The sequence below is a fragment of the Bidens hawaiensis genome, unplaced genomic scaffold (assembly GCF_021521415.1).
Source record: "Bidens hawaiensis isolate Kalapana, Puna unplaced genomic scaffold, B.hawaiensis_p1.1 tig00044597_1, whole genome shotgun sequence".
In the NCBI taxonomy this organism is placed as follows: domain Eukaryota; kingdom Viridiplantae; phylum Streptophyta; class Magnoliopsida; order Asterales; family Asteraceae; genus Bidens; species Bidens hawaiensis.
The window spans coordinates 79,305-98,156 of record NW_027497903.1 but is presented as its reverse complement, the minus strand read 5'-3'; the positions used below and the strand labels follow the sequence as shown (position 1 = coordinate 98,156).

Here is an 18,852-nt window from a genome sequence, read left to right as displayed (position 1 = left end):
AAACCATACCTATACATCGAGTTCGGGTCGGGTAGAGAACCGAGTATTCTAAAATTGGGTATTTGAATACCCTATTTTCAGGTATTTTTCGGGTACAAATGGTGTTTTTTAAGGGGTTGCACTTTTTTGGGTTACTTTTCGGTGGTGCTTTTTCGGATATGGATCGGGAATTTGATAAACTCGCTTTCGGGAATTGGAAAAACACGGTTTCAGTTTTTGGATATTAGATTTTACAAATCGGGTCCAGTTCCAAATACATGTTTTGATACTGAAATACATACCCTATTCTTGCCCTATAGGTAGGGTCAGATATATGTTTGGGCAGTAAAAACCCGGATATAAAAAAACCCTGATTTTTTCACCTCTAGTTTTAACAAATTAATTAAAAGAAAGGAAGCCCATTGGACTAGCCCAACAAAAGTATCTATAAACCCTAATAATAACCCCATACACCCATCAATCCATAGAAACCAAAAACCCTCGTATTCTCATAGCGGAGCAGCAGCGGCGATGGAGAAGATAGAAACAGCCCCAAAAGAGGTCAATTTCTCAACTTTAACTCTATTTATGTCTTGTCTAATCGCAACCCAGTTGGGTTTACGGGTTTATTCGAATATGTTCAGGTTCTCGTTGACATCGTGAAGATGTCACAAAAGCGTGGGATGAAAGGCAGTAACGGCGATTGGAAGGAGTTTTTGAACGTTTACGATAAGAAATTGGGCAAGAGTTTGAGTGATCCAGCGAAGCGGTCACCCGATGCTTTGATTGCCTTCTTGAAAACATTTGCTAATGATGGTGATTTGAAGGTTAGCTGTTGAATATTGTTTTGTATTTGATATATTTGAGATTAATGTGTTAATTGTATGTTTTGTTTCAGTTTTTTGCTAAGATGGTTGAAATGCGTGACTCTGCTGAGGTTATCGAGAAGAGTACCGATAAAATATCGCCCGAACAGGTTTGTTTTTATTCATTTGTATTGTTTTTTGGTTAACGGTTAGCGTAAACGGGTCGAGCTCGACTAGGCTCGAGCTTGGCTTGTTTAACTCTAGTTTTTCATGCTTGAGCTCGGCTAGTTTACTGTTTATTAAATAATCTTTATAAATTTGCAATTATATTTTTTATATTTTTTTCAATTATAATTTCATATATAACAATAGATACCTTAACAAGAACTTATTGTATATATTATAAAAGTTGTCTAAATGAAAGGCTCGTGAGCACGTTTGAGCTCGATAAGTGAAGCTTGGGCTCAAGCTCGTTCATTAAACAAGCTTACTTTTAGACGTGAGCTCGGGCCCGGGCTCGTTTAAGCTTGTCAATATCCTTTGCTCCCCTTGTGTTTTTTTGAAAGTTAATGTTGATAGTTATGCAATTAACATGATGATTAATGTATAGTTTTGTATTGTTAGTATGCTCTTTGCTTTTTGATAATTTTAGTTGTAGTCTTTGTTTATCTTTTAGACTTAAATTTTTTATTTGTTTTTTGTTATATTCATAGAATAATATTAAATCCGCATTATTCATAGCTCAAATTGTTAATTGTGTTGCATGTGCCAAATGCAGGAGCTGGTTCACAAGACAGTTTCTCATCCACACTATGCATTAGATTATCTATTACCATCACATGAGGAGGTATATAGATATTACTATTTAACTATATATATAATCTGAACTTTGTGCTATCTTTTGTTAATTATCAAAATAAAATAAATATAAATTTTGAACTGTTGCAGGGGTGGGTGGTTATAAAGAATAAAAAAAAGTTGAAAGAAGCGAGATGTAACACAATACTTGCGGTTGATTGTGAGATGGTACTTTGTGATGATGGCACAGATGCGTTGGTTAGGGTTTGTGTTGTGGATCGTGATTTAAAGGTATTTTTACGTGTCACTAGTTTTTAGAGTTTTAAAAATTAAATTGCTCCTAAATTTGTTTTGACTTTTTGCAGACCGTACTTGATGAACTTGTTAAACCTGATAAAGAGGTTGTTGATTATAGAACCCACATAACCGGAATTTGTGCTGAAGACTTGGAAAATGTTACTAATACGTTACAAGACATACAGGTGAAAATATTTAATGAACTTGATCACTGCTCACCCTCTACTTATTTTTTTTAAATTGACACATTTTTTTAATAGGTAATTATGAAGAAATTGCTATCGAAAGGGACCATATTGGCCGGCCACAGTTTGAATAGTGATCTGAAAGGTAACTAGGTTCATTTTTGAAAATTAATTAATTAATTATTTGTAGAAAACTCTAAATTATATGACAAAACATTGTTTAAAATGACCATTTTGCCCCTTGTTGCAGCACTCAAGATAGATCACTCATGAGTAATTGACACATCTCTTATTTTCAAGTATTGGAGTGGTTCCAATATCAGGAGAATATCTTTAAATAATTTGTGCAAGGTAAGTTTCATATCTTTAAACTTGCAAACTGTAAATCCTTTTTAAGTTACCATTTTCTATTTTTAACTGTTTGATGATATTGTTTTATTATTTGGCAGATGGTGTTAGGGCAAGAAGTTCGAGTTGAAGGTGATACACATGATTGTTTGGATGATGCTCGATTCGCAATGAAACTTGTTGTTGCTAAATTAGACGGGGTAGCTGATAACATTAACTCTATACTCTCTCTTCAAAATGAGGTGAGGTTTTTAAACTATTTTTGCGATGTTTGGTCAAATTTATATTCCATTTTGTTGAGCAAAACTTGGAATTGTTATTTTAGGTGCATGAAGCCAATGCAATGAAGTTACTTTGTCATCGCATACCAATAGACATCTCTAAAGAGAAGTTAGTTGAGATTATTCCTGGTGAATTCAGCATCGAATTAAAGGTTAGTTGATTGGTTGATTTGATTCCGGATTGGTTGATTTGATTCCGGTATTGATTATCGATGACGTGGTCAACTTGCTTGCAGCCAAATAGGAGAGGTGGAGACAAGTATTCAGCTTTCTTGGTTTTTGAGAGTAAACAAGATGCTGATAAAGCTTTTGAGAGTCTTGCTGGTGACCAAGTTAAAGTACGCATATGTTAAACCTGCTCTAACTTCGACAAAGTTATTTAACTTTTGTTTTTAACATTTAGCTCGCTTTTGTAAACAGGATTCATCAGGGCGTTCGCAGAAGTTAGTTTCATTCAAATTGCGTTCAGGTGCATCTGGTAATGTGTATGTTCGGAAGATGGCCTTGGATGGTGAAGATGATAGTAATGTCCAAGTGGCATCAACTAAGAGGTCAGCCGAAGACGAGACTCCAACTCAAGTCAAGAAGTTAAAGACAGATGAGAGACTGAAACCAAAAGAGACGGCTGAGTGTAACATGCGTGACAGTTATTTGAACGAGATTGAAACCTTGAAGAAGCAGTTACATGAGCGTGATCAAGAAATAACAATGTTAAACAAGATCATTGTTGCTCAAGCAAGAAAGCAATCTGGTGTTTGAAGACTTTTCAGTTGAGATTATAGTTTTCCTGTTTTAGATTTTAATATGCTCCTAGTGAGTGTGTAACATTTGCCAAACTATTTATTTTAATTCTTCAATTTTGAAACAAAGTTTAAAGTCCACAAAAAGGAAACAATAGGAAAGTAAAAGTCACTCACTTCCATAATCTTCATCATCTCCAAAGGAGAAAACAGAAGCATCAGCAGCATGGCCTTAATATCACCAGAGTTCAAGTTAGGCAAATTCGGTGTTGTTTTTTCGACTTGTTTGTTATCTGATGTTGTTTGCTGCGTGCTGTTTAAGGAAAGCTGTTTGGTGTTTTTCCTTAAAGTTGTAACATCCGATTGTTGTGGTGTTGGTGGTGTGTGGACTGGCGGTTCCGTGGTAACTTCACTTGAGCTTGGTTTTGTAGAGACAGGTTTGGGTTTGGGTTTGTCTTCGTCGTCACTGTCAGAAAACACATTGTCATTTTCTTGGCTGTTTGAATCTTTGTTTCGTCTTGAGTCTTTGTTAGATCGCGAACGATCATTGGAGCTTAAACTAGGTTTTTCATTAGCTTTGTACTTATCGGGAGTTGTGCCGTCATAATCGATCATCACTATTTCAACTTTGAATCCCGGAACGGGCAGTTTTCTCTGAAATGACAGTTATTTGGTGTTTGTTAATAACATTACAATATTTTCATTTTATCATGAGTTTGAACCATGTGTTACACATACCTTGTCAAAATCATCAAAATCAGAACCATTTAAAATTACTCTGTTTTCCATCATTGTTGTGTTTAGCCAACTGAAGACAAAAGAATATTAGCCATTAGAAAACAAATGAATCGAGTCAACAAGATAATTAACAAGTTATTTACTGACCAGTAAAAATCCCCTTGGCGATCATGAAATTGGATCTTGAAGTCTCCGGCTAACTCGGTCAGACCACGCTCCCCGGGTAGAGCGAAAACCACAATCCCTTTTGTCGGTGCGCGAATCCAAAAATCTTCAGGCTGCAAAATTGGTTGCATTTTTTTAGCGGGCTCAAAAAAGCAGTTAACATGCATAAATAATTACCATCAAATTCTTCGTTTTTGGATGCCTTTTTGTTGTAAATAGAATCCCGTTATGATCAGATATGGTAATTACTGGTCTGACCCAATAAGGGCACTCATGAAGCCGGAATCCCCTCAGCATGCACCTGAAATATTAAGTTATCAACTTTAACGCCTATTGAATCACAAGGTGATAAACCTGTTTACTTTTGAACGGGTCAACTTGAATTATAGCTAAAAAGTTAATAGGTCAAACAGGTTGAAAGTCACTCGAAGGCAATTTTTTAATGTATTGCTTTGAAATGGCTCTACTGAAATACTCAGATTGTTATTGTAATAATATAGTTTTTCTTATTCTAGTTAGCAAATTAACTATTTACAGCCTTTTCAAAGTAGGCAAAAACGTATATAATCGAAATTCCAGTGAACCATTCAGCAAGAAGTTCATTTATATAATAAACGAACGAACATAAACAAAATTTGAACATACATGAACACATGTCTTGTTCGTTCACTTATGTTTGTTTCAATTTTTTTGTTTACGCTTGTTAATATACTTGTTTAAATTCTTTGGGCTATTCACAATTTAGTCTAGTTTTAATTAATTCTTAGGCCCAATACATTGCTGTCCACATTTACTTTTAATTGGTTTTAGTTCAATTGTTTACACTCATGAATCATTTGTTTATACTGGTAAAGAACGAAAATAAACAAACACAAACACAAACACATTCATATTCTTAAGGAACGAGCACGGACAAGAAAACCCTCTTCGTGCTTGTTGACAGGCCTACACAAAAGTCAGCAATTTACCTCCGACCAGGTGGACTTTCACCATTGAAATCTGCCAAGATGCGCTCAAAGTACTTCACATACCTCTAGAAAATAAAATACCGCTAATTAGTTAACATCTCGTGAAATTAAACGTTTACGCAAGATAAGAGTTTGGTTGAAGTAGATAACCGACAATTTGGCTTGGAAGTATTAATCCCTTCCCATCTACACATCTTCTTTGGTTATAATACTCAATACACTCATTCGCTGTCGGGAAAAACTGCAAAATATTATTATATAAGTATCAAAACGACAATCACATCTATTAAAGTCATTAAACATATATGATGGTAACAAAAACATACTTTTAAAAACAAAAGAAGGCTACAAATCATCAAACCAGTCCTTGCTTTACCAGCTTTACAGTGAACAACCACCACATTAAGAATATCATCCTTTAACCATGAATATGCACTTTGACAGAATGATGGTATTAGGTTAATCGGTGGACAATTATGATCGTTAAATGGGAAACACGCAACTTGCAGTCAAACTTATGACTTTTTCAATAATATTTTGAATAGATGATTAGATTTGGTTATTGTGTGACGATCATTTGTTGTATACCTTTCCTGCAAAGAGTGAAGCATCATACAGTCTTTCTGAACAAAGATTATACACTTTGTATCTATCCTGCAGAGAGAAATTAGATATGAACGACAGTTGGTTAAATAAAAGGTCCCTGTGGTTTGGCAAAATAACATGTTTGGGGTCTGACTTTGGAGAGTAACACGTTTGCCATCTGTGTATTTTCAATTTGTAACATGTTGGAGCTTTTACGTGAGATCCTAAACTCATTATTTTTGTTATAAAATGAAAACCACAGATACCAAACTTGTTGCTTTTCAAAGTTAGACCCTAAACTTATTCTTTTTGTCAAACTATGGATCATTTATGTAGTTAACTCTATGAATAATTATTAATTAATGATACTATTCATGATATTAATACTCGAATGAAAAGATTACCTTATGATGAGTTTCAAGAAACTTGATCACTTCTTCCATATGATTTCTATAGAATCCCTGCATTGTAGCTTTAAGACATTCATTAGAAAGACAAGATGGAAACCAAACTTAATCGTTTAAATTTGTTGATGAGCTTAACGATGCTTACCTCAAAATATCCAAAAAGGCCGGAACTCAGATCACCAGCAGGAAATCCCATAGCAATAATATTATCATTGATATAAGTCAAATCCAAGTCAAACCCTCCTTCCTGCAATCAGAAATAACATCATAATGTTCTACATTTAACTTGATCAGTAACATCTTGATAAACAAAAGAAAATTATGGGACTAATATTTAGTAGCATAATATGTTTAATACATTTAATATATTTCAGTACGCCTGTAAAGTAACCGAACGTTCAGGGAAGCGTTCGGAACCGTTCGACGGGAAGCTCGCTTATGTTCTTTATATAACAAATGAACGAACATGAACACGTCTTGTTCGTGAATGTTTTTTCATTTATGTTCGTTTATCTTCGCTCACTTATGCACATCTATGTTCGTTAGTTTATGTTTGGTAAAGTTCATTTATCTACATAGTCATCTATATCTTTTAGGTTCATTAGTTCTAAAAAATCTTTAGTCCCAAGATATTTATGGTCATGTTTACTTCTAATTGGTGTTCGCTTAGCTATGTTCGTTCATCTATATTCGGTTATGTACGTTTCTTGAGGTTCATGAACATTTGTTTACACTATTAACGAACGGACATAAACAAACACGAACAAGAAAACCCCGCTCGTTTAATTGTTCGTCTTCGATCGTTTATTCGGTTAAAGTTAAAATGAAGAACACGAACATAGCATGGTTAAATTGGAGCAACCTGATATCTTCGTTTATTTTGGGAGACCATGTGGCGAGCCCTAACTTGCACGGCTTTCACTGCACCCAAAGACGTGTCAACTAAACCTTTCCAACTGACTGAAGAACAGCTGATGGAGAATTAGGAGACACACGACCCGCATTTTCATTTGATCCAGAGGTTTTTTGAGACAACTGCAAACCGAATCCACTGGCAATTCTTGCAATGGCCCACTTTCCAGTGTTCCCAGCCTGCAAATTATTCTGTTCTGGCATTGTAGGTTTGGGGAAATTTGGTACTTCATCTGAAGATGATACAATTGGTGTAGATTCAACAGAAGAGGAAGCACTTGTATGACTGTTGGTTTGGTTAGTGACCGTGGATGCAGAAGATTTAACATCACTAACTTCAGTTGGAGGTTGAGATGATGAATTAGATTCTGAAGCCATTCTGTACGTGATAAAAGCCCACAAATAATATGAATTATTCAGAAAGTAAAACAGTTGATGCATGAAAATTGTAATCCGGAAGAAAAACAACAGAAAATACTATATACATTAATATCAATTATTATTACTGTTATCCACTACATTATTACCTGGAAACATAATTCGAATTATTAGGTTATAGAATTAGATTTGTCAAAGAAATTGATACAACAGCAGCATTCAACCGGCCATAATTTCAGCTCCGGTAACAAAAACTCACTCACAACGCACTACGTTCTCCGTTTACGATGAGTGAATCCGCTAAAATGAGCATATTATTCATGATCTAAAACAGTAAATAGCAGATGCATGATTACCTCATTTAAGCTCTTAACATATCTATATCCATTAATATCAATTATAATTACTTAGGTTTTCGAAAAATTTGATACAGTAGCAGCATCCAACTGGTCAGAAATTGCATTTTTAAAACTAAATTAAGCAACTAAAACCTAGGGCTCAAGATAAGATAATTTCAACTCCGGTAACAAAATCTCACGCTTAAATCACTTTATTCACCTCTTACGATGAGTGCATCTATATACTAACTGGCAACAGTAATGTGAGATACAGGATATATACAGTGCATTGATTATATGTTAGCATAAACTCAAAATCAGCAAAATAACGAAGCGAAAACGAGATATCTGACGGATTTTTACCGAAACGCGAGCATTACGAATGAATGTGGTAGATTAGAGATCGGATCACTCACATAGATCGATAAATGCTCGGTATCAGTTTTGATCCTGTTTATTTGATTTGTAGATCCAATTGGAAGCTGCGGCCAATGGCGGTAACGGAACGGTGGTGGTTGGTGACAATGATAGGTAGCGGTTATGGATAACGGAAAACGGTTTTAGGATCAGTTTTTGCTATATCACCTTCTTCCTTCCGCTTTTACAGGGAAACCTGTAAGGTCAAATTTATTAATTAATGAGAGAAATATTATTTGTCACAAAAGATAAAACCGGTAGGAATATTTGTTGCACCGAATTCATCTTCTAATATTATGTCAAATCGTGTTTGATGATTAGTTTTCAGATAAAGTCTCTGTTAGCGAGCCATAAATAACCAAACCTTCACCTTTTTTGCCCTTGATGGCGCTAGTGGGGAGGCCATCGTGCCACCGCTTGCGCCGGGGGGTGTTGTGGTGTTCAAAACTGATGTGGCCGCGCCACACTCGCCTGCGGCCTCACTCGCCTACCACAATAGGTAGTTTAACAAAGAACCCAATCAAATAAATACTGGTAAAATTTAAGAAAATGACCAAATTAGTATTATTTTTCTAACGCTATGTGGTGTGGGCTAGAGGCCTCTTATTAAAACGTCACGTCATTGTTACATATGCATGAATCTATTAACCAACCAAGCCTTTAATTATGCGTGGTAAGTTAACTCGAGGTTTAACAAAAAGAAAAAGAAAATTATTAGTGCATTAAAGGTAGACCCCATCTGATTTAGCCCTCTTAACCTCCCTCATTTGGCGCCATGGGTTAGCACACCCTTTTTGGTTAACAAGGTGTTGAGGAGTGGGCCAGCTTAATCTGTGTATATACCATTTCAAGAGAAAGATCATGCCTATGAACATAAGGTAAGAGACTCATAGCTCATGTCTCGTTACTATATACACATTTGTCCAGTTGGTTAATGTGGTAAAAGTGTAGCCTTTAGGTTGCATACTTTGATCAAACTTTTAGTATTATTCTTTAAAAGTCTGTTTAAGACATACACGATTTAATAAGTTTACAAACCTTATTCTATACTTGTTTATGAAACTTTCGGGTTATTCCGTATATACATCCTACTCGAAGTCATTAGACAAGAATCTTGTCTTAGGCATTCATTTGGCGAATCACAAGTTTATGACTAGAGATGAAGGAAATCAAGATTCTAAAGGTCGCGGTTCATAATATAGGATTGTGTGTGTCAAAGTAGCCTACGAGTTAAACATTTGACTACTAAGACTACTAATAGAGCTTTAACATTTACAAATGTGTAATCGATTCTTGTTTTATATTTGAAAAACCATTTACTTCTTATGGCTTTCGTACCAAGTGGTAATCCAAGTATTGTTCCTTAGTTGAAGTCTATCTGGTAGTTTATTAGCTTCCTTCAAAAAAGAAGTGCCATGAGACCTCATTATTTTGTATATGTTGTTGGAATTATGGACCGGTTCGGGTAAGTCAATACAGTCAACCGGGTTATGACCCGTGAGAGTTACACCATGAGGTAACGAGCCATTGACCCGCTTAAGTTAGTTAACCGGGTTAGATACTTTAACGAGATGAAATTACATAGAGCGGGCTTTGGAGCAAGAAGTGGACTTGTTGGCCCATTAGGTTTATAACTAACTAAGTTGGTTAAACCTAATTATAGGTTATATAAACACATGATGTTATGGACATAACCTTAACCCTAAGCTAATCAACAATCTCTTTTCTTCCTCCACCCCATCGCCGGTTAACTTGCACCACCGCCGCTGCCTGACCACCGGCGTTGTCCAGCCACCGACGCCAGCCGTCGCCGCTCACAGCCGCCGCCGCCGCTGTCGTTGCCGTCGTGCACCGCCACTGATTGGTCTTTGGATCTCGTTGTGTCACCTAGCTCGGTTCGTTAGCCTTCGGTGTCTCAACCGGTTATTTATTAACCGAGGTAAACTTAAATATATTGTTAGTTTATATATTTAATGTTTTGACTCGTACTCGTACTGTCTGTAACCGGATCCTGTCGGGTTTAGTTTTCGGTGCTGATTAATTATATATATATATATATTCCGCTGCGTATAATTATTAATTAATGTGATTAATTATTATTTGCCACGTTTATTGAACCGGATTTAATAAACTAAATTTCAACTGATCACCACTGAAACCCAACAGTGGTATCAAAGCCTTGGTTACAACATACAAGTCGAATCCGGTATTTTCACCGGTTCTACATCATAAACTTCAATGGAGTTGACGTTTATGATCCAGATAAAATATTAGGGCAATTTTAGTTTGGTCAAAATTTTATTTATTTAATTTGACCAAAATATTGTCCGACTTATTTTTCGTTTAATATGTAAATCTGGCCCGATCTTGTTTGTTTGGTTGAATGATTTTATTTTGGCCATATGGATGGTTCAAAAGTTGTATTTAGTTTTCGGTTTTATTTTATGGTTTTTGGCCACCTTGATGGTTCAAAATTGTAATAGATAAGGTTTAGTTTTTCATTACTTGTATTAGTGTAATTTTGTAATGAATAAGACCCGAAGAAAACCGAGGACGAGGACTAGCTCATGGAGTTCTTGAAGTCAGTGGGAGTTACCAAAGATGACGGGATGCACCAAGAGTCCATCCTTGTGGTTGTTTTGTGTTGTGACCCATTGACCCGATTGATCTTGCTAATAGGCTCTAGCAAGATCAATCACTAATCATGGCCATTTAAGATTTACATATTCTGTTTGCTATTTTGGTAGCTTGCTTGATTATAATAGGATTATAATACACCAACCTAATACCAAATATATTAAAATAAATTAACCAATCAAGTTTTGCAAAATTAAACTAAATTTAATTTTCCATAACTAATAACTTAATAGGTAAAACTATTAACTTAAAATTGGTTGGTATTATCACGACAAACTTAGTTTTAATAGGTCATACAAAACTAAGTGTCCTGAGAGATGAAAGGGTTCATCAAGTTGTCTCGATCAATAAAGTAAAACTGGACTTTTACTCTATTCGGTAATATTTAAAATTAATCCCAATTTAAATCAATAGTCTATGCCATCCTACTATAAGTCACACTTGAGGCATACTGCGAAACTTCAAGTGTTTGGAGCTACAGCACCGCACTTGATGTCACACCCCGACCAATGAAGATGGAAACATCGAGGCGCGACATGATTGCTCATTGCACAATGACACTATAAAGTTACAATATTTAAACAACTCATTTAAATCCATATCATCATAAATAACACAACAATTGTTCATACAAAACGCCAAATAGATAGATAAACAAATAACTTGTTCTTTTATTTTCTAATATCCTAAAGCCAAGATAATAAGTTTCTTCAAGTAATCCAATCAAGCTAACATCAAACCTGTAACATTGCATAAAATAGAGTTTGTCAACACGAAGGTTGGTGAGCAATTTTCATAGTTTTGGACAGTAAGTATATAGTATGAAATCCACAACTAGTATATGAAAACAATAAATAATAGCAACAATTTAGATAATAAAACCGTCAATAAGAATACATTGACGACAATAATGAAATCGTCAATAAGAATACATTGACGACACCTTTCTATATGGGGATACCATATATACTCGGAATTAACGTATGATCATACTTTGATGAGGCTACCCGCCTTAGCATTCAAGAGGCTACCCGCCTTAGCATTCAAGAATTTGCACATAATCATGTAAAGCATATAACACCAAATCGAGCATTTATTTAAGTAAACATATACAATACGTGTTGTGGTTTAAGACTCAAGTATAAATCATTTGAATTTGAATAAGTGTGCAATGCCACCCCCAAAATGAAAGATGGAAAACGGGGGATGAAAAAGGTACTCACATTAACAAGTAACTTGAAAGATAGTGTCGTGAATAATCGGAGAGATCGGTTTAACGAGCAAGACCTATATTAAATGGGTCTTGTGTTAGTAGGTAGTCTTGGAAGGGTTTAAAATAAAATACATGACAAATAAAGTAAATAAATAAAGTTTAGGATTTAAAATGTAAATATTTGAGAAATTAAAGAAACGAGTTTTGTAAAATAAGTTTACTCGAAACCGTGTCTCGGTATTCTATTCATTAGTTTTTTTCTTTTTTTACTCAACCTATGTTAAGTAATAATGTGGGTTAAAATGCGATATTGCAAAACCCTTGGTTATAAGAATACCCAAAACGAGGTTTAAACAAGTGTTCGGGTTTGTCGGTTCGAGACTTGATAATTGACCAAGCTCACAGTTAACTTCCCAAAATAATAAATGTTATGAGATAACTCAATAAAATCAAAATAGACTTAACCACGTATGTAGTTCTATTGTGAAGAACCTTAACGTTCGTTAAGCGAGTATACGACCTTATCGGTTTTGAACCTGTTATAAGATCAAGTTGGTTACCGACATTCCAAGTATGTTTAGAAATTAACTAAAATTGATTTAAAATATAATCTTAAAGAAAAATATGAGTTTTGGTGGCTAAAAACACACTTGTGTGTCTTAAGCGAGTGAACTCGGTTTAGTTTGGTTTTTGGTTCGGTCCTTGACTCGGAATAAGACCGAGGATGGTTACCACATACCCAATTACCATGGAACTTGTAAAATAACTTATAAATAATAATACTCAAGTTTTACATTAAAAAAGTTAACAATAAAGTTTTTAAACAAAAGTTCGGTTTTTGGTTCGGTCCTTGACTCGGAATAAGACCGAGGATGGTTACCACATACCCAATACCATGGAACTTGACAAATATGAAAAATAAACTAAAATATGTAGAATTTAAGCAAGTATAACAAGTTATATGGTTAGATTTGTTAAATATATAAACAAGGACTACAAAGTCCTCCATGTAACCTTGCCCTACTAGTCCGACATTTCAACCGGCCGAGACCGGAGAAATGAAAGACCGAAGGTAAACAAGGAGTGTATATTATATATATGTTGTAACATCAAGCTTTAAGTGTTGAGAAGTTAGTTAAAATGAAAGATTAGCTTATGAAGAACAACCTTAGAATTTAAGAATTTGAGAGAGAAATGAAGAAATGAGCAAGCACAATGAAGAAGATGGGTGTGTATATATAGAGTAAGTTGAATGGGTCTTTCATAAAGGGTGTTTCATGAAAAAGGGTTGGTTATAGACCCAAGAAGCACAAACTACAAATGGGTCCTTCAAGTCTCCATTTTGGTAGTTTTAGTCCCTGGAGTTCGTTTTGAGCGTTTTCGGGGAATTTTAAGAACCAAAAAGGGTATTTTTTTTATCCAACAACTATAAAACAAATATTTAACATAGAATTCATCATTTTGATAATATCGAAAGGTTCGGAATACAAAACGGGTCGGGTTTACATTAAGAATACAAGTATAAAATAACCCGAAATTGACAAATGTCACACTTGATTTCTAGCATATCCCTTCAAGGTGAAAAGGTTTCGTTGACACATCCGGCCTTTCACAAGTGACTATACTAGGGCGACTATTACTTTACTCTTTTGTTACGTGCTACAGCTGTCTGGAGACTAAGGTGGGCATAGATGAGGCTAAACGTATCTACTTAGGAAAATGTTGTCTTAATAGGCCTCATAAACGAGAGTTGTGCTCTATCCACAATTGGCAATCGTTGTCTGTCTGCCTAACCACTTACTAATGTTGTGTGCTACAGCTGCCATGAGTAACTGGAAGCCAGATTCTCAAGTTCCTATTTACTAATGTCATTGGGTCATTAATAATAGGATTAAAACATCGAAAATACTAATAAAATTTACCTTTGCTTAATTGAATAGATGTCTACTGATAATAACTCCTCATTCACCCTCAAGGCTATACTTGAGAAAGAAAAGTTGAATGGCACCAACTTTCTTGAGTGGCACCGCAACTTGGGACTTGTTCTTAAGATGACAAAGAAGCACTATGTTCTCGATGGACCTGTTCCAACCGAGCCTGAAAACAATACTTCTGATGCCAGGAGGGTTCTTGACAAGCATACGGACAACTCTGCTGAAGTCGCCTGTATCATGCTAGCCACCGTGTCTTACGAGCTTGCTAAAGGCTTGGAAGATTTTGGTGCCTATGAGATGCTTGAGCAACTCAAGGGGTTTTTTCAGAAACAAGCCCGTCAAGAACGCTATGACACCATGAAGCAGCTCATCAGTTGCAGAATGGAACAGGGATCACCTGTTAGTGCGCATGTCGTCAAGATGAAAGGGTACATCAAACAACTAAGGAAACTTGATTATCTCCTGTCAGATGAAATGACAGCGGATTTCATCCTGAACTCTCTTCCTAGCTCTTACGACCAGTTCGTAATGAATTTCAATATGAATGGCTGGGTGAAGACAGTGCCGGAGCTTCATGGAATGCTCAAGACGGCTGAGATGAATATTCCCGCTAAAACCAATCAAGTTCTTATGGTTCGATCTGCTGGTGTCGTCAAGCCTAAACCCAAAAACCGGGGTCATAACGGTAAAGGAAAGAAGAAGGTTACTGTTGCTGCCAGGTCTGCCACCAACACTAAAAAAGGTGTTGCAAAGGTACCACCGCCGCCTCCTGAGGAGCGCCAGTGCTACAAGTGCAACAAAATGGGACACTGGAAACGTAACTGTCCCGACTACCTTGCTGAGCTGAAAAGGCAGAGGACCAATGGTGAAAGCTCCTCTAAAGGTATTTCTATTTACGTTATTGAACTTTTCACTGTCTCTAGCAACACATGGATATTTGATACCGGATGTGGCTACCACATCGTTAATGTCTTGTAGGAGCCTGAAAACTGGAAGAAGCTGAAACAAGGCAGCATGGAACTCATCGTTGGAGATGGGAAGAGAGTCTCAGTTCTTGCAACCGGCACATATCGTTTTGCTTGTCCGTATGGCCTTGTAGTTACTTTGGATAACTGTTTGTTTGCACCTGGTTTGACCTGAAACATTATTTCAGTTTCTTTATTATTTGAACAAGGATTTAAGTACGTTTTTAATAGTAATGCTATTTCTGCCTACTTGAATGATATCTTTTATTTTGAGGCTAAACCTTGAAATGGTATTTATGAGGTTGATGTTCAAATAAACAATAATGTATATAATCTTTCTAAACGTATTAGATCTGGCATCAATGATACATTTCTATGGCATTGCCGACTTGGCCACATAAGCAAGGCACGAGTTAAGAGACTCCAATCCGAAGGGATTCTTGAATCCACAGGACCAGACTCTTTTGATGACTGCGAATCCTGCTTAGCTGGCAAACTCGCCAAAGGTTCCTTCACTCATAAGAATGAATGAGCAAAGGATCTGTTGTGAATCATACATACTGATGTATGCGGTCCCTTCAGAACCATGTATATAAATCATGAAAGATACTTTGTTTCTTTTATTGACGATTACAGTCGGTATGCCTATGTGTATCTAATGAAACACAAGCATGAAACCTTTGAAAAGGTCAAAGAGTTTCAAAATGAAGTGGAAAGCCAACTCGGGAAAACTATTAAAATGCTTCGATCAGATCGAGGTGGAGAGTATCTCAGCTCAGAATTCATACATCATCTGAAAGAGCATGGAATTGTTTCACAGCTCACTCAACCCGGCACACCCCAGCACAATGGCGTGAGCGAGAGGAGAAATCGAACCTTGCTAAACATGGTCCGATCGATAATGTGTAGAACTAACTTGCCTCACTCCTTTTGGAGCTTTGCCCTTTTGACCGCCGCCCGCATTGTCAATCTGGCTCCAACTAAAAAGGTATGCAAAACCCCATATGAGATATGGCATGGGCGAAAAACCCAATTTGTCTTTCCTTAGAGTATGGGGATGTGATGCTTATGTCACTAGTGATTCTGACGATAAGCTCGATCCTCACGGCGTAAAAGTTGCTTCGTTGGATACTATAACCAAAGCGGATATTATTTCTTCCATCCTGATACAAATGTGATTTCTATCAAAAGGAAGGGCCACTTTATCGAGAAGGAAATTCTCGATCGAGGAACTGGAGATAATATTGTCGATCTTGAATAAATTCAAGAACTACAAACTATCGCTGAGGAAGTTGGAACGTCTGATCAACAAGTTGTTGTTGCTGATACATCGGACATGAACACAAGCGTTCGCAGAAGTAATAGGACTCGCGTACCAAACTCTAAATACCTATGGCATCTAGATGATCCCGAGGTCCTCTTAGTAGCCGAGTCAAGCGACGAACCTACTAATTACAAATCTACTATCTTAGATCCGGAATATGAGAAATGGCAAGATGCCATGAACGCCGAGATGCAATCTATGTGTGACAATCAAGTTTGGAACTTGGTTGAGCTACCCCTCGAGTGTCGGGCAGTAGGGAGCAAGTGGATTTTCAAGAAGAAAACCGACATGCATGGAAATGTGCAGACTTATAAAGCACGGCCATTCGCGAAAGGTTTTACTCAAACTCAGGGTATTGACTATAATGAAACCTTCTCGCTCGTTGCTATGACTAAGTCGATAAGGATATTACTTGCCATAGCCGCGTCTATGACTACGAGATATGGCAAATGGATGTCAAAACTGCTTTTCTTAATGGACATCTTTCTGAAGATGTCTATATGGTTCAGCCTGAAGGTTTTGTCGATCCTAAATATCCTAACAGGGTGTGCAAACTGAATAAGTCCATTTATGGACTTAAACAGGCATCTCGCAGCTGGAATCTTCATTTTGATGAGAAAATCAAAGAGTTTGGTTTTATCAAAAATGAAGATGAGCCTTGTGTTTACAGAAAGGCTAGTGGGAGCAGTATATCATTCCTCATCCTGTATGTGGATGATATACTGATCATTGGAAACAACATCCCTATGCTTAAGGAAGTTAAGAGCTGGTTGGGATCTTGTTTCGCAATGAAAGATCTTGGTGAAGCTGCTTATAGTCTAGGAATTAAGATCTACCGAGATAGGTCTAAGAGGCTTCTAGGGCTGAGTCAAAGTACATACATAGACAAAGTAATGGCACGCTTCTCTATGGACAACTCCAAGAAAGGAGCTCTCCCCATGGCTAAAGGAACCGTGTTGAACAAATCGCAATCTCCGGCAACGGACATTGAAACTAAGCACATGCAAGCAATTCCATATGCTTCAGAGATTGGTTCTATCATGTATGCTATGTTATGTACTAGACCTGACGTCTCGTATGCACTGAGCATGACTAGTCGTTTTCAGCAGAACCCTGGCATTGCCCACTGGACTGCTGTGAAGAACATTCTGAGGTACCTGAAAAGGACGAAAGACATGTTCTTGGTGTTTGGAGGAGTGGAAGAAGAACTCACTGTAAGGTGTTACACTGACGCTAGCTTCCAGACTGACCGAGATGATTCTCGCTCACAATCAGGATATGTATTCACTCTCAATGGATGAGCTGTTTACTGGAAAAGCTCCAAGCAGAGTGTGGTGGCAGATTCTACCACCGAATCAGAATACATAGCTGCATCAGATGCTGCTAAAGAGGCTGCTTGGATGAAGAAGTTCATCGCTAATCTCGATGTGGTTCCAAGTATTCATAAACCAATCGAGGTGTTCTGTGATAACACAGGTGCTATTGCTCAGGCCAAAGAGCCCAGGTCTCATCACAGAGCCAAGCACATTCTAAGAAATTTCCATCTCATTCGGGAAATAATGGAACGGGGAGACATCATAATAAGCAAAGTAGACACAGATCAAAACCTACCTGACCTGTTCACTAAATCGATGACTCGGGACAAGCATGATCATCATAGAGATGCTACCGGTCTTAGATTATGTCACACCCCGGCTCAGGGCCTGGGCGTGTGACTCATAAGTTGGTACCTGTTTTGTAAATACATCAGAGTTAAAGGTTGTAAAGCGGAAGACTTTTAATAAAATATTATTATATTCAAATCACGGGGTTTGAAACCCCTGTTAAGTTATACAAAAGTGTTTGGATATTAAAACCATGATTTACATTATTTTAATATTAAAACCTCCTTTGAGCCATCAGATCGTCTAACGGCTATCCTCTGTCTCCAAACACCTATCTTTCATTACCTGTAAAACAGTTATAAAAAAAATACGTCAGCAACACATGCTGGTGAACACGCTGACTCAAAATATTTTAAGTTACTTAATTATCCCCTCGGATATCTTGTGACCCGGCCCATCGTGGCTTAGGAAAAAACCAAGTTAAATATACTATTATAAACCTCTAGTTATACTTGAAACCTCTCAGCGATACCGCAGCATCGAGGTCTTGACAACTATTCAATATACACGAGATAATCCCCTCTCGGACATTAGTTGGGTCCGGCCCATCGTGGCGGAGGCATTAGCAAGTGTGGTGCGGTGTGCCCACCGTCTGCCCACATATGTAAGGATCCAGAAAAATGTATACAATAGCCTGAGGGCCAGTATTACTTTTGTTTATAAAGTTTTAGGGATATAATCCCATGCAAACATTCAAGACTTTGTTTTATAAAAAGTTGGATGTATTCACCTTTCTTCTTGGTTGGTGTTTCTCACCAATTTGTCTCGTTACC

General features: G+C 36.9%; 2 pseudogenes across 2 annotated transcripts; one reads left to right on the top strand and one right to left on the bottom strand.

Moving 5' to 3' along the window:
* The first annotated feature begins 503 nt into the window (after window positions 1-503).
* LOC143595024 (small RNA degrading nuclease 1-like) lies at window positions 504-3,510 on the top strand (annotated as a pseudogene). Its single transcript, XR_013146452.1, has 12 exons — window positions 504-540; window positions 624-806; window positions 878-955; window positions 1,564-1,632; window positions 1,734-1,874; window positions 1,949-2,065; window positions 2,141-2,210; window positions 2,316-2,416; window positions 2,515-2,655; window positions 2,739-2,846; window positions 2,931-3,032; window positions 3,115-3,510. The product of XR_013146452.1 is annotated as a small RNA degrading nuclease 1-like (transcript).
* Window positions 3,511-3,603: 93 nt separating this feature from the next.
* Window positions 3,604-7,646, bottom strand: LOC143595023 (phosphatidylinositol 3,4,5-trisphosphate 3-phosphatase and protein-tyrosine-phosphatase PTEN2A-like; annotated as a pseudogene). Its single transcript, XR_013146451.1, has 11 exons — window positions 7,160-7,646; window positions 6,443-6,544; window positions 6,295-6,351; window positions 5,894-5,959; window positions 5,632-5,826; window positions 5,460-5,546; window positions 5,306-5,370; window positions 4,515-4,638; window positions 4,320-4,450; window positions 4,173-4,242; window positions 3,604-4,088 (listed from the first exon to the last, which is right to left on the bottom strand). The product of XR_013146451.1 is annotated as a phosphatidylinositol 3,4,5-trisphosphate 3-phosphatase and protein-tyrosine-phosphatase PTEN2A-like (transcript).
* Window positions 7,647-18,852: the final 11,206 nt, after the last annotated feature.